General features: G+C 47.2%; 1 protein-coding gene and 1 long non-coding RNA gene across 4 annotated transcripts in view; one reads left to right on the plus strand and one right to left on the minus strand.

Moving 5' to 3' along the window:
• Positions 1-14957, minus strand: part of LOC138762281 (anion exchange protein 3-like) — a 114604-nt gene that overhangs the window by 80349 nt on the left and 19298 nt on the right. The window lies entirely within an intron of this gene.
• Positions 9-11960, plus strand: LOC138762282 (uncharacterized). The gene is made up of 2 exons (XR_011356870.1): positions 9-123; positions 11489-11960. It is a non-coding gene; the product is annotated as an uncharacterized lncRNA (long non-coding RNA).

Here is a 14957-nt window from a genome sequence, read left to right on the forward strand (position 1 = left end):
GTCAAGGCAGTGCATGTTTACAACACTGGTTTTGGTGTGACCTTCCAGACTTCCCTGCCTGTTACCAGCACTGATGAAGATCGGCTGTGGGGAAAGTTTGGTTTGATTCAAAGACACAGCATGGTAAGAGGCCCTTCTGACCCACATACCATCCATGTGACCAACTAACCTACATGGGTTTAGAAAGGTGGTTAGAAACCAGAGCACCCGGGGGAAACCCACACGGTCACGGGGAGAATAAACTCCTTACGGACAGCACTGCAATGGCATTGAGCTAACCGTGCAGCCCCACAGTTCTACAGGGGTTTTGGAACAGACTAGGTAATCGAGATGGGCCACAGGCATGTCAGACAGCATCTGCGAAAAGCACCAGGCAGTCGATGTTTCGGGCTGAATCTCTTCATTAAGAACAGCAAGAACCAGGCGGACACCCGAATAAAAAGACAGAAAAGCTGGAGGAACTCAGCCGGTCACATAGCATCCATAGGAGAAAAAGATATTTTCAAATGTAATTTACAGCACGGTAACAGGCCATTTTGGCCTACAAGTCCATGCTGCCAAATTTACATTCCCTTAACCTGCACCCCCGGTTTGTTTCAAATGGTGGGAGGAAGCTGGAGCCCCCAGGGAAAACCCACGCAAACACGGAGAGAACGTACAAACTCCTTACAGACAGCATGGGATTCGATCCCCTGTCCCGATCGCCGACGCTCTAAAGGTGTTGTGTTAACTGCTACGCCAACCGTGCCGCCCTGGAATTGCGTCCTGAGCCATTCTTGTCTTGAAGAAGGGTTCAGACCCGAAACATTGGTGGCACTTCCTGTGGAAGCTGCAAGACTGGCTGATTTCCTCCAGCAATTCTTTCTCTGATCAAGATGGCAGCATCCGCAGCTTCCGTGTTTCACCGGGAGTTTGCCTGGATCGCAGATTATCAGCACTGGGTGAGTTTGAACAAACTTGTATTGTTCTCCCTGGAGTGTCAGAGTCTGAGGGGACACCTGATAGAGGTGTATAAAGTTACGAGAGGCATTGATGGGGTGGAAAGACAGAATGTTTCTCTCGAGGTATAAATGTCAAGTACCAGATTTAAGGTGAGAGGATGGAAGTTCCAAGGAGATCACAAGATATTGGAGCAGAAGTAGGTCCAGTGAGTCTACTCCACCATTCTAATCATGAGCTGATCCATCCTCCCACTCAGCCCCACTCTCCGGCCTTCTCCCTGACTAATCAATCTCCACCTTAAATACGCCCAACGACCTCCCTTCCACAGCCGCCTGTGGCAACAAGTTCCACATTCTCTTGACTATTTTTCCACATCTCTGTTTCAAACTGACGCCCTTTAATCCTGAAGTTGTGTCCACTGGTCCTGGACTCCCATCTACATGGGAAACATCCTTGCCACATCTATTCTGTCCAGACCTCTACAAGGTCCCCTCTAATCCTTCTGGACTCCAACGAGTACAGTCCAAGAACTGGCAATCGTCCCTCATATACTCACCCTTTTATTCCTGGTTTCATTCTAGTGAATCTTCTCTGAACCCTCTCCAATGCCACCACATCCTTTCTTAAATAAGGAGCCCAAAACTGTACCCCGTACTCCAAGTGAGGTCTCACCAGTGCCTTATAAAGCCTCAGCATCACACCCCTGATCTGATACCCTATTCCTCTGGATATGAAGGCCATCACTGCATTCCCCTTCTTCTCCACTGACTCAACCTGGAGTTTAATGTTCAGGGGATCCTGCACAAGAACACTCCCAAATCCCTTTGCACCTCGGAATTTTGAATTTTCTCCCCATCTAAATAATAGTCGGCCCGTCTTTTCCTTCTACCAAGGTGCCTGACCGTACACTTTCCAACACTGTATTTCAATTTGGGAGGCAACTTTTTTTTAAACAGAATGGTAGGTGCCAGGTATGCGCTGTCAGGGAAGTTTAAGGCAGGGGGCAGAAGGATGCAGGGCACATTCAGGAGAATGGGATTGGACTGGCACCATGGTCAGTAGAGGCTCGGTGGGCTGAAGGGCCTGTTCTTGTGCTGCCGTAGGAAGTTGAGGGGAAATGTAAATTGTTGGTGCTAAGTCTGGGGAGTGAAGCGTTAAAACCGGAGAGAGGATGCTGCAAATGAGCAGGGCTGATGGAGGCGGGCGCTGACAGGGTCTTTGTATCAATATAGCAGTGTGACCTTGCCTCGCTGCGTTTGACATTCACCCATTTCTGAACCATCAATACTACTCCTATACTTCCCTTGGTGTGTGGACTCAATCCAAAAATGAGCAATTAATTGGATGTTGAAGCAGAAAGGGTTGTCTGAGCTGGATCGAGCGAGGTTGGCTGATGTGAAGAAGGAAAATTACAATTCTGAGGGGGATTTGACAGGGAGGGGGTAGAAGGTGATTCCTCAAGGGAGGAGACCGGGATGGCAGGGGAATATGCTCCAAAAAAGTGTGTGTGTGTGTGTGTGTGTGTGTGTGTGTGTGTGTGTGTGTGTGTGTGTGTGTGTGTGTGTGTGTGTGTGTGTGTGTGTGTGTGTGTGTGTGTGTGTGTGTGTCCACATATATAATGTGTGTGTGACACTTTAAATGTATATGTGTGTTTGGGTTCATGTAAATAGCATGTTCACACAACAGGGTCAAGAAGGTGGGAGACAACAAGAGTTCAACATCCTCCTGCCACGTTAAATTTAACACTCAAGAACCTCAAAACCACGCAGGACATATCAGCCTGCTCGATACACACTCCTTTTCCACCCACCCAATCACTCCCCCACTCACTCCCTCACACCCATCCCCTCACTCACCCACTCACTCACCCACCACCCACTCACTCCCTCACCCACTCAGCCCCCCCCACCCACACTCAGTTTGTACTGTCTACAAGATGCACTGCAGCAACTCCCCAAGACTCCTTAGACAACCCTTCCACACCCAGCCTCTCTACCAGCTAGATTGCTTGGTTCGGTAGATGCAAAGCATCAGACCAGAAATCAATACAGAGGATCATCAAAACCGCCAAGAACATCACTGGGGTCCCCCTTGACTCTACTGACCACATTCACTGTTTAAATAGGGCTCAAAGAGGGCACAGTTAGGGTAACGGTTAGTGTAACGCCTTTACAGAGCCAGCGATCAGGACCAGGGTTCGAATTCTGTGCTATCTGTAAGGAGTTTGTATGTTTTCCTCATATCTGCATTGATTTTCCCCGGGTCTCCAGTTTCCTCCCACCGTTTGAAACATACCGGGTGTGTAGGTTAATTGGGCATGGACTCGTGGGCCGAAATGGTCTGTTACAGTGCTATATGTCTAAATTTAAACGTAATTTTTGAAGACCCTTTCCATCCAGCACACGGTATCTTTGACAATACCATCACGCATGCACACACAGACATGTACATACATGTACACACACTAGCCTGTAGCAGAAGCAGACACACACACCCCTCATAACACCAGTTCATTGTCCAGCTCACGGAGAAGCTGTCCTTGCTGGGACTCAACCCCCCTCTCTGCAACTGGTTCCTGGCCTTCCTAACAGAGAGACCACTGTCTGTCCCGGATGGTAGCAGAGTCTCGAGGACCATCACACTGAGCACTGGTGCACCTCAGAGCCATGTGCTCAGCCCACTCCTGTTCACGCTACTGACCCTTGACTGCATCACCAGATCCAGCTCCAACAAGGTCATCAAGTTTGCAGATGACACAGCAGTCGTCGGCCTCATCAGCGACAATGATGAGTCACATGACAGGGAAGAGGGGGAAAATCTCGTGAAATGGCGCGAGAGGAACAACCTGGGTCTCAACGTGGACAAGATGAAGGAGATGATCCTGAACTTCAGGAGGACCAGGAATGACCACCCTCCACTACACATCAACAACTTTATAATGGAAACAGTGGAGAGCATCGAGTTCCTTGGAGTTCACTTAACTAGTGACCTATTGTGGACATTCAACATCTCCTCACTTGTCAGGAAGGTGCAACAGTGGCTGCACTTGCTGAGAAGACTGAAGAGAGCAAAGCAACTGGCCAACATTATGACAAGTTTCTGAAGGAGCTCTATTGAGAGTGTCCTGGTCGGCTGCATCACCGTGTGGGTACGGGTTCCTGCTGAGAAATGGATCAGATGTCAATCCACAGGACCATAAAAGCGGCAGAGAGGATCACCGGAGTCTCCCTCCCTTCATTGACGTGATCTACCAAAATCGTTGTCTGAAGAGGGTGCGTAAAATCATTCTGGACTCCTTCCGCCACCGCACACAGCATCATTCAGCTGCTCCCGCCGGGGAAAAGATACAGGAGGATCAGGAACAATTTCTTCCCATGGGTAGTGAGAACGCTGATCGACCAAAGGAACTGCTCACACTGACCCTCTGAGACTCTCATTTGTACAAAGTGCACATATGAATACTTGTCCTGCATATGTATTGTTTGTCTGTATGTGTTATGTCTGGTTGTGTGTCTGTGAGTTTTGCACCGAGGTCCAGAGAACACTGTTTCGTCAGGTTGTACTTGTACAATCAGATGACAATAAACTTGACTTGAATCTTCCTCTTTCCTCTTCTGACCCACCTTCCCGACTCTTTCTTTCCACTCCTCTCTCTTTCACTGTCATTCTCTTTCCTCTCCCTCTTTCTCTCTCCCTCTTCCCCTCTTTCTCTCTCCTCTCACATGAATTTGACGACTGATGAATGTATTGGTGAAATTGATTTGGAATTGCTGAATTGGGCCGTCAGTGACAGCTCACTGCCCTCAGGCCTCGGACAGAAGAATGAATGCAGGGCCTTTGCATGAGCACGTCAGACAGCACATCTGAACGTGTACACGGAAGGGTGTGTGTTTGTGTGAGCATGAAATTATGTGAATCCGTGTATTTGTGGTGCGTATGCCTGAGTACATGTATGTATGCAATAGCATGTGTGTGCGCACGCATAGTTAGGTGCATGTACATGGATATGTATGTGCTTTTGTGTGCATGAACAAGAGCATGTGTATACATTACATGTGTCAAGTTTATTGTTCAAGTACAACCCAACAAAACAGGGTTCTCTGGTCCTTGGTGCAAAACACTCAAGTACACAACAAGACAGAACTCACATCCAGCCATATGATACGGTAAATAGATATTGTTTCACAAATATGAGAGTCTCGGAGAGTGAGTGCGAACAGTTCCTTTGGTCATTCACCGTTCTCCCTGCCCATGGGAAGAAGCTGTTCCTCAGCCTGGTGGGGCTGGCTCTGATCCTCCTGGATCTCTTCCCCAACTGGAACAGCTGAAAGATGCTGTGTGCAGGGTGGAAGGGGTCCTCAAAGATTTTACGCACCCTCTTCAGACAATGATCCCAGTAGATCAAATTGATGGGGTGTAGGTGGGGGGGGAGGGAGACTCAAAGAAAAAAAAAGTGTGTTTGTGTGTGTGTGAGAGAGAGAGAGTAAGAAAGTCGAGAGGGAGAGTGGGAAGAGAAGGAGGCAGAGAAGAAGAGAAAGAAAGAACAGGTGGTGGTCCAATTGACCATTCAGTCAATGGTGACCCTGGGATACTGTTGGTGGGGGGTCTGCTGAAGGTAATGCCATAGACAGTCCAGGTAAATGGGTCAACTCCCTCTTGTTTGAGATCACTGCCTGACCCTTAACGTGGTCAAAATATAACTTGCTCCTTCTCAGCCTGTATCTACGTGTCACGTAGATCTTGCTGTATGCAAGGAGTTTCAAATAGAATTGAAAGTCATCGAATCTACTTGCTTATGAACCAGTTGAGAACACTGGGTTATACACTGCAGCAGTGTCCTGCAGCTGAGATGACTGATGAACCAGAACTATCTTGCAAGGTGTCATCCAAACCACTGGGGAACTTATCACCAGACACCAATTTGAGAGGACTCCTTGATACCAACCCTCTGATGTCTCACCTCATTGCTAAAATTCACCTCTTGGATCCAAGTTTGTATCGAAGTCTGGAAATTAGTGGCATCTCAGCAAAACCCTGCTTTGGTTAATTTGGGCATCATGCAGACATGTGAGCTGAAGTTCCCGTGTTCATAAGAACATAAGAAATAGGAGCAGGAGTCGGCCATCTGGCCCATCGAGCCTGCTCCACCATCCAACGAGATCATGGCTGATCTGATCATTGACTCAATTCCACCCACCTGCCTTTTCCCCGTATCCCTTAATTCCTTTTTTATGTAAAAATCTATCCAACTGAATCTTAAATCTGTTTAATGAAGTCGCCTCAACCACTTCCCTGGACAGAGAATTCCACAGATTCACGACTCTCTGGGAAAAACATCTCCATCTTAAATCTGCTCCTCTGAACCTTGAGGCTGTGTCCCCTAGTTCTGGTCTCACCTACCAATGAAAACAATTTTCCTGTCTCTATCTTAATTTTATATGTTTCTATAAGATCTCCACTCATTCTTCTGAATTTGAGTGAGTATAATCCCAGGTGATTTAGTCTCTCCTCAAAGTCAACCCCCTCATCTTCTGTGTTCAATAACCTAGCTGGAAATGTAGGCTTGATCCAGGAGGCTGGGCACCAAAAATGGGGAAAACAACACCCCCCCCCCCACACCCCGAAAAGGAGAAGCAAGTGAGGAGCTCACAGGCTGCAGGCTGCTGCCGACTTGCGGCCAAAGGACTCACACAGACTAAGCTGTTTGCGACTTGCACTCATGGGAACCAGGTATCGGAACTGGGATTCAAGAGAGTGCTGAAGGCAAGAAGGGATCCCGAAGGGGCCTCGGGCATGGAAGGCTTCCTGATTGTGTCGGAGGTGTTGGATCTGGAGCTCGGGTGGCCGAATGATCGAACAGGAGCGTGTGCAGCTACAGAGGCTGTGGAAGCAGCTGGAGGCAAATCCACAGACACTCAGTGACCCTCCTTTGCTTCTCTTTCTCCTCTTGCTAGGGGTGCCGGGCAATGCTCATGGCAACTCTTTGTTTGTCTCACGACAGACAAAAGATGAAGTATACCATGTATATTATTATGTCACAGTAAAAGGAACCTTTAAACCAGTGGTTCTCAACCTTTATCTTCCCACTCACATCCCACTTTAAGTCATCCCTATGCCATCAGTGCTCTGTGATTAGTAAGGGATCCCTTAAGGTGGGATGTGGGTGGGAAGGGAAGGTTGAGAATCACTGCTCTGGACCCAATTGTTACTGAAATATTTTGCTTGATTAGTAGAGGATTGCTTAAGGTGGTATGTGGGTGGAAAGAGGAAGATTGAAAACCACTGTTTTAATCGTCCCTCATTGACTCGTTATGTGGATGGTTTCAGAACTCCAAAGGAAATGGGCCAATAACAATTTTTCTCAAGCAAAATATTTCAGTAACAATTGGGTCTAGAGCAGTGATTCTCAACCTTCCCTTCCCACTCACATCCCACCTTAAGCAATCCCTTACTAATCACCGATAGCATAGGGATTACTTAAGGTGGGATGTGAGTGGAAAGAGAAAGGCTGAGAACCACTGATTTAAACCTTTAAATGGAAAGGATAAATAGACTGGGACTTTTAGCCCTGGATTCTAGGAGGATGAGCAGTGACTTTATAGAGGTTTGTAAAATCTTAAGGCAAATATTCATGGCCTTTTTCCCTAGAGCAGGTGAATCTAAAACTAGATTCAAGGTGAGAGGGGAGAGATTTAAAAGAGAGCTGAGAGGCACCTTCTTCACACAGAGGGTGGTGGGTGTGTGGAACAAGCTGCCAGAGGAAGTGGTAAAGGTTGGGACAATTGTTGTGTTCAATAGATATTTGAAAAGTTGCATGGATGGGTAATGTTTAGAGGGGTATGGACTGAACACAGGCAAATGTGTCCACGGTGATTAGCATGTACAAGATGGGCCAAAAGGTCTTTTCTGTGCCACACAGAACATTACAGCACCTACAGGCCCTTCAGCCCATGATGTACTGGCCTATGTAAACCTACTCCATACCAAACTAACCCTTCCCTCCCTCATACCCCTCAATTTTTCTTGCATCCACATGCCTGGCTAAGAGTCTTTTGAGTGTCCCTATTGTACCAGCCTCCACCACCATCCCCAGCAACGCATTCCAGGCACTCACCCCTGTCTGTGTGACATCTCCCCTAAACTTTTCTCCCCTCACCTTCAACAGATGTCCTTGGGTATTTGCTACTGTCACCCCGGGAAAAAGGTTCTCATAATCTTATAGAGCTCTATTAAGTCACCTCTCATCCTACGTTGCTCTAAAGAAAAAACAGAACTGAACGCCATACTCCCAAGTGTGGTCTAACCAGAGTTTTATAGAGCTGCAACATTACCTTACGGCTCTTGAACTCAATCCCCCGACTAATGAAGGCAAGTGCACCGTATGCCTTCTTAACCACCCTGTCAACTTGCAATCTAGTCGTCACCTTTATTTATCGTTCATACCATGCTCGCACGGTTAAGACAAGATGGCGTTTCTTCAGGACCACAGAGATTTACATAAATAGAAGTTAGAATAGAAGTTAAACACATAAAATATTAGGACTTATATTGTAAGAGTCTCCTTTACCAAGGTACTCTATGCACATAAGTTCTGGGAATTCAGGAGCCTGATGGCTTGGGAGAAAAATCTGCTGCCCAATCTGGACGTAAGGGCCTGAGTGCTACGATACCTCCTACCAGATGGCAGGAGAGAGAACAGTTTACGTGAGGGGTGTGTTTATTTCCTTTCGCCTGTATCGTGTGTTGAACAGCTCCATCATGATAGGAAGAGAGACCCCAGTGGTCTTTTCCACTTACTTCACCATCCTCTGCAGGCCCTTGCGGTCTGAGGAGGTGCAGCTTCCAAACCAGGTGGAGATGCAATTGCACAGGATGCTCTCAATACATCCTCTGTAGAATGTGGTGAGGATGGGGAGGGGGAGATGGACTTTCCTCAGCCTTCCTCAAACTCATCAACTGGGTCATCTGGTTTACAGTGGCCGGTCCTCTCTTGTGGCCCCATTGAGCCCTGGAAAAAAGCTCGATGCCCAGCACTGATTGTTGGACCACATTTTCGGCAAAACTAAGGAATTGACTGTGAACGTCAGGAGGGGGAAATCAGAAGAACATGAACCAGTCCTCATCGAGGGGTCAGCAGTGGAAAGAGTTAAGAAACTTCCAATTCCTGGGGGTCAACATCTCTGAAGATCTGTCCTGGTGCCTCCGTGTCGATGCAATCACAAAGAAGGCTCATCAGCGGCTAGACTTCATGAGGCGTTTGAGGAGATTGGTATCTCACCAAAGTCTCTTGCAAATTTCTACAGAGCATTCCCACTGGTTGCATCACTGTCTGGTATGAAAGTGCCATTCCACAGGACAGTAAATGGTTATGAATTCAGCCAGTGCCATTACAGGCACCAGACATTACAAGAGGCAGTGTCTCAAGAAAGTAGCCTCTATCCTCAAGGGCCCCCACCACCAGGCCACGTCCTCTTCACTCTGCTACCATCAGGAAGAGGGTACAGGAGCCTTAAGATGAACACCCAACGGCATGAAACAGCTTCTACCCCTCCGCCATCAGATTCCTGAACGGACAATGACCCACAGACACGGCCTCACCTTCTCTTCTTTTGAACTAATTTATATGTAATTTACACCAATATTTTCACTGTGAAACTGCCTCAAAACAATGAATTTCGTGACATGTTTCCTGATGATAAATTCTGATTTTGATTCCTTGGCTGCAAAATGCCACTGGGTAGCATCAAAATCAGCAAAAGTTCGGCAACAGGTACAAAATGTTACCTTGAGTGAAAAGAGAACAAGTTGTTAAAAACCTTTGGTTAACTAACCTGCGCTGCCCAATTTATACCCAAATTAAACGAAAACCACTGGAGCAGAAACATGGAGAACGTAGTAAGTCCTGGTGCTGTAATAGCAATGCACTCTCCGGTACGCCAACTGTGCCGTCTAAACCAGATGATATATTCAAAAAGTGAAGGTCAAAGGGGACTTGGGAGTCCACATGCAAGATTCCTTAAAGGTTCACTTGCAGGTTGAGTCGGGATTAAGGAAGGCAAATGCAACGTTAGCGTTCCTTTCAAGAGAAGAATATGAAAGCAAAAATGTAATACTGAGGCTTTACATGGGGCTGGTGAGAACACATTTGAGGCGTTGTGAGCAGTTTTGGGTTCATAAGTAAGGAAGGATGTGCTGGCATTGGAGAGGCGGTTTACAAGAATGATCCTGGGGATGAGAGGGTTAACATATGAGGAGTGTTTGATGGTTCTGGGCCTGTATTCCCTGAAGTTGAGAAGAATGAGGCAAAATGTCATTGAAAGGGCTGGACGGAGTGGACGTGGAGATGTTTCCGATGGTGGGAGAGTCTAGGAACAGAGGGAACAGCCTCAGAATAAAAGGACACCCATTTGGAACAGAGATGAGGAGGAATTTCTTCAGCCAGAGGGTGGAGAATCTGTGGAATTTGTTGCCATGGGTGGTTGTGGAGGCCAAGTTATTGAGCAGATTTAAAGCAAAGGTTCTTGCTTAGTAAGCGAGTCAAAGGTTATGGGAAAAAGGCAGTAGAATTGAGTTGAGAGGGAAAAATAAATCATCCATGCAGACTTGATGGGTTGAAGGGCCTAATTTGCTCCAACGTTTTCTGGTCTGATGGGGTGATGTTCAATTCCAGAGCATTCACCAAAATGACAAAAGGTTAGCTGGCATAAGACTACTTACAAGAAGCCTCCCCATTGTTGTAGAGACAGTTACTAATCGACTCCCAAAGGTCATAATCCTCGAAATCAAGGGCAAATTCTTCAAAGTCTTCGTTTCCAATGGGTTCGAAGGCACCCACGGCAGGAACCTTGGTCTCATCATCTTCCTCAATGACCATCATTTTGAATCCGGAGGAAGGTGAAGCCTGGGCATCAAGAACAAGTGGCCACACACTGGGGGAGAGAGCCAGTTGAGGTGTAACCGCGTGACTTGGTGACGCGGAGTCCCGATGTGTCGCAGTATCAGTGAACAAGTGGGGAGAGGCAATTCCTCACCGCATGCGGATACACGCACTGCTCTGGGTATTTGTCCCCAGGGCTATCGATCCACTTCCATGACGTCAGTCTCCAATCCATATTTTCCCTCTCAACTGAGGGAGAGCAATCCAGTGTTGTTAACTGATAACCCTTTGCTAACCAAGCCTCCCAGCCTTGATCGAACCAACCCTCAAACTAACCAGACCTCTAAATAACCACCTTGAACTAACCAAGTTTGTAACTGACCAAATCTCAAACTAAATAACCAAGCCTTTTATCAACCAAACCTTATACTAACCAATTCTTCAATTAACCAATCACTGAACTAACCAACCCTCTGTCTAAACACCATTCACTAACCAGGTCTCTCACTAACATCCCCAACTAACCAATTCGCTAACGATCTTTTGGACTAACCGACCTTCAAACCAACCAACCCTTTACATTTTTTTAAGAGACTAAGAAGTTTGGCATGTTGCCCCCCCCCCCACCAACCCCCCTCCGCCACCCCCCTCCCCCCTGTCCTTCTACAGGGGAACCATCGAGAGCAGAAACAGCGGGGGATAGGAGCTGCTCTGCTCAAGATCGGGAGAAGCTGCAGAACGCACCTCAGAACATCACTCAAACTTCACACTCCTCCATGGACTCTGTCTACATCTCCCGCTGCCTGAGAAAGGCAGCCGACACACTGAAGGATCCATCGCACCCCCGGACACACTCTCTTCTCCCTCTTCCCATCGTGGCTCAAGAGTGTGAAAGCGCACACCGACAGGCCTCCCTGCAGCCATCAGGCTCCTAAATGAGACCCACTACAGTGGTCTCACACTGCCCTTGCTTGGTGCTAATCAATCTTCCTCCATTGCCATCCTATGATCTGTAAATTGCATTCTTTACACAGTGATATGAATGTTAGAGATAACCTGGTGGGCTTCTCGTAGAAGAATTCTTCACACTGTTCTAGTCAATTGTAGGTATTTTGTGACAAATAAACAAACTTCAAAACTTGCAGTATATAAAATCATTAGGGGGCATAAATATGGTGAATGGTCAGTTTTTCCCAGAGTAGGAGACTACATTTCACCAGTCAGTCCTGTCCTTTCTGAGAGAACTTTCACATTACGTTAGCTAACACCAACTGGCACAGATAAAGTCAGAGTTTGACAAACGAAACAGGCCCCCTCGGCCCAACTCACTCATGTCATCCAAGTTGCCTGTCTAAGGTTCATAAGGAAGACTCTGGGAATGAAAGGGTTATCATATGAGGAGTGTTTGACAGCTCTTGGCCTGGACTCATTGGAATTTAGGAGAATGAGGAGGGATCTCATTGAAACATTTTGAATGTTGAAAGACGAGGACAGAGTAGATGTGGAAAGGTTGTCTCCCACAGTGGGAGAGTCTAGGACAAGAGGGCACAACTTCAGGATTGAAGGGTGTCTGCTTAGAACAGAGATGTGGGAAAATTTCTTCAGCTATAGGGAGGTGAACTTGTGGAATTTGTTGCCACAGACAGTTGTGGAGGCCGGGTCATTTGGTGTATTTAAGGCAGAGATTAATAGATTCTTAATTAGCCAGGGCATCACAGGTTAAGGGGAGAAGGCCAGGCAGGGGGTTGAGTGGGAGAATGGATCAGGTCATGATTGAATGGCGGGACAGACTCAGTGGGCTGAATGGCCTATTTCTACTCCTGTGTCTTATGGTCTTATTAAACTTTCCCAATAGGTACCTGTCTGAATGTCTTCTAAGTGTGCTGGAGAAACTCATCAGGTCATGCAACGTCTACCAATGAATGATATGTGACTTGCTGAGTTTCTCCAGCACATTTGTGTGTTGAAATCAACCCCAGCATTTGCAGTCTTTTCATTCCGCTGCCTGCTGCAAAGTCTCTTGGAGGGATGCCTCCCTTGAAGGAGTTCTCCTCTGGTATCTGAAGGGACATCTGTGAGAGTCCTCCTCGGGTCTTTCTGCTCCCCCTCCCCAAAGCTTTTTATTTAGGCACCTGCCTGATGTTTTTTTTTATTCCTGACTAAGGGTCCAGCCCCCAAACGTTGGTTATCCTTCATTTCCCATGGATGTTGCGTGACCTGCTGACTTTCCCCCAGCATGTTTGTGTATTGACCTTCACCCCAGTGCCTGCAGACTCTCTTGCTTCACTTGTAAACATTGTAGTTGGCCCCACTTCTCCTACTTCATCTGGCAGCTCATTCCACACACCCACCACCCTCTGAGTGGAAAGGTAGCCCCTCAGGTCCCCTCTCACCTCAAACCTGTGTCTCATCGGTTTAGTTCAGTATCACATCCAACTTTAAGTAATCCCTATGCCATCAGTGCTCTGTGATTAGTAAGGGATTGCTTAAGGTGGGATGTGGGTGGGAAGGGAAGGTTGAGAATCACTGCTCAAGATCCAATTGTTACTGAAATATTTTGCTCATTGGCCCATTTCCTTTGGAGTTCTGAAACCGTGCACATAACGAGTCAATGAGGGATGATTTAAACAGTGGTTTACAAACTTTTTCTCTCCACCCACATTCTGGCCATCCATACCACAAGATGACGATAGTTCCTTTCAGCTAGTTTGTGAGGTTTGATATGAAGATACCCCACTCCTCAGAAAGGAACAGCATGTGCATGAATGGATTTAGGTGAGTAGGGGGTTCCACAAGTCCAGACCCACCCTCTCGACATCCCCTCCCGGATTTGGTGGCCTGGTGAGGTCCAAGACAGCTGGGGGAAGTTCTGTGGCAGTGAACAGCCAGACCAAGCTTCAATGCAAGGCATGCCCTTTCCGTGCTTCATGGCGTGTGTTTGTCAGATGGCTGTTGACCCCACGAGAGGGTTGGTCCGCCCTTTATCAGGTCTTGCTTTTCATCCTGCAGGGTGTCTAGCCCCCCCCCCCACCCCCGCACCAGGAATGCCTGGTGTGGGAGCCGGTTTATCCGTCGACCACCTGACTATGCGACAGGGTTGCATGGTACCAGTAGCAATCTGATGAGTGACCTGACAATTCACCACCTTAAGTAACCCCTTACCAATCACAGAGCACATAAGGCTCTGATTACTTAAGGTGGTATGTGAGTGCAGTGCCGGATTAATCTAGTAGCCAAAGTAGCATATGCTACTGGCCCCACATCATTGCGCAACTGCAAGCCAGCACTTCATGCGCTGCTGTCACACTTCCCCCTCCCACACATGGCTGTGCATGCAGGTAAGTGCCCTTCTGCCACTTAATTTGTCCTCCATTTGGGGGTGTGGGGCCTACACCATGTAAGGTCTACACCCCAAATGGAGGATAAATTAACGGCCAAGGTTCATGTGTTTTAATATTTTTGTGCATTTTTAAAATTTAGGGCCCCTTTATAATGTATGCTACAGGCCCCGCACTAGCTTAGTCCGTGGAAAGAAAAACTTTGAACACCACTGGTTTAGACTCTGGAAAAAAAATGATGGTGATCATTTACTTCTTATCATTTTATAAATCTCTGTTAGGTCACCACTCATCCTCCTGCAGGCAAAAGAAAATATTCCCTGCCTATCCAGCCTTTCAACCCCGAGTATATCCTTTCTGCACTATATTTCCAGGTGAATGACAGGCGTCCAATAACTGGGGACCACAGCTGCTCACAGTATCCTGTATGGTCTCACCACACCCTCATCCAGCTGTTCAGCAATGAAAATCCCATGATAAAATCAGGAAAGCCCGACATTGTTCTGTACAATGTTAACAACATAGGAATGGAATTAGGCCATTCAGCCCATCAAATCTTCCCCACCATTCCATCATGGCTGATTTACTATCTACTGCAACCCCATCCTCCTGCCTTCCATCCCATGACCCTTGATTGCCTTCCTGAATAAGAACCTATCTACCTTAGTCATTAATATCCCCGATGACTTTCCCTCCACAGCTGCCCGTGGCAACAATTTCCATAGATTCACCCCCCCCCCCCAACCCTGGGGTACAGAAATTCCTCCTCATCTCTGTTCTAAAGGGATGTTTTTATATTC

Source organism: Narcine bancroftii, chromosome 4 (assembly GCF_036971445.1).
Source record: "Narcine bancroftii isolate sNarBan1 chromosome 4, sNarBan1.hap1, whole genome shotgun sequence".
NCBI lineage: Eukaryota > Metazoa > Chordata > Chondrichthyes > Torpediniformes > Narcinidae > Narcine > Narcine bancroftii.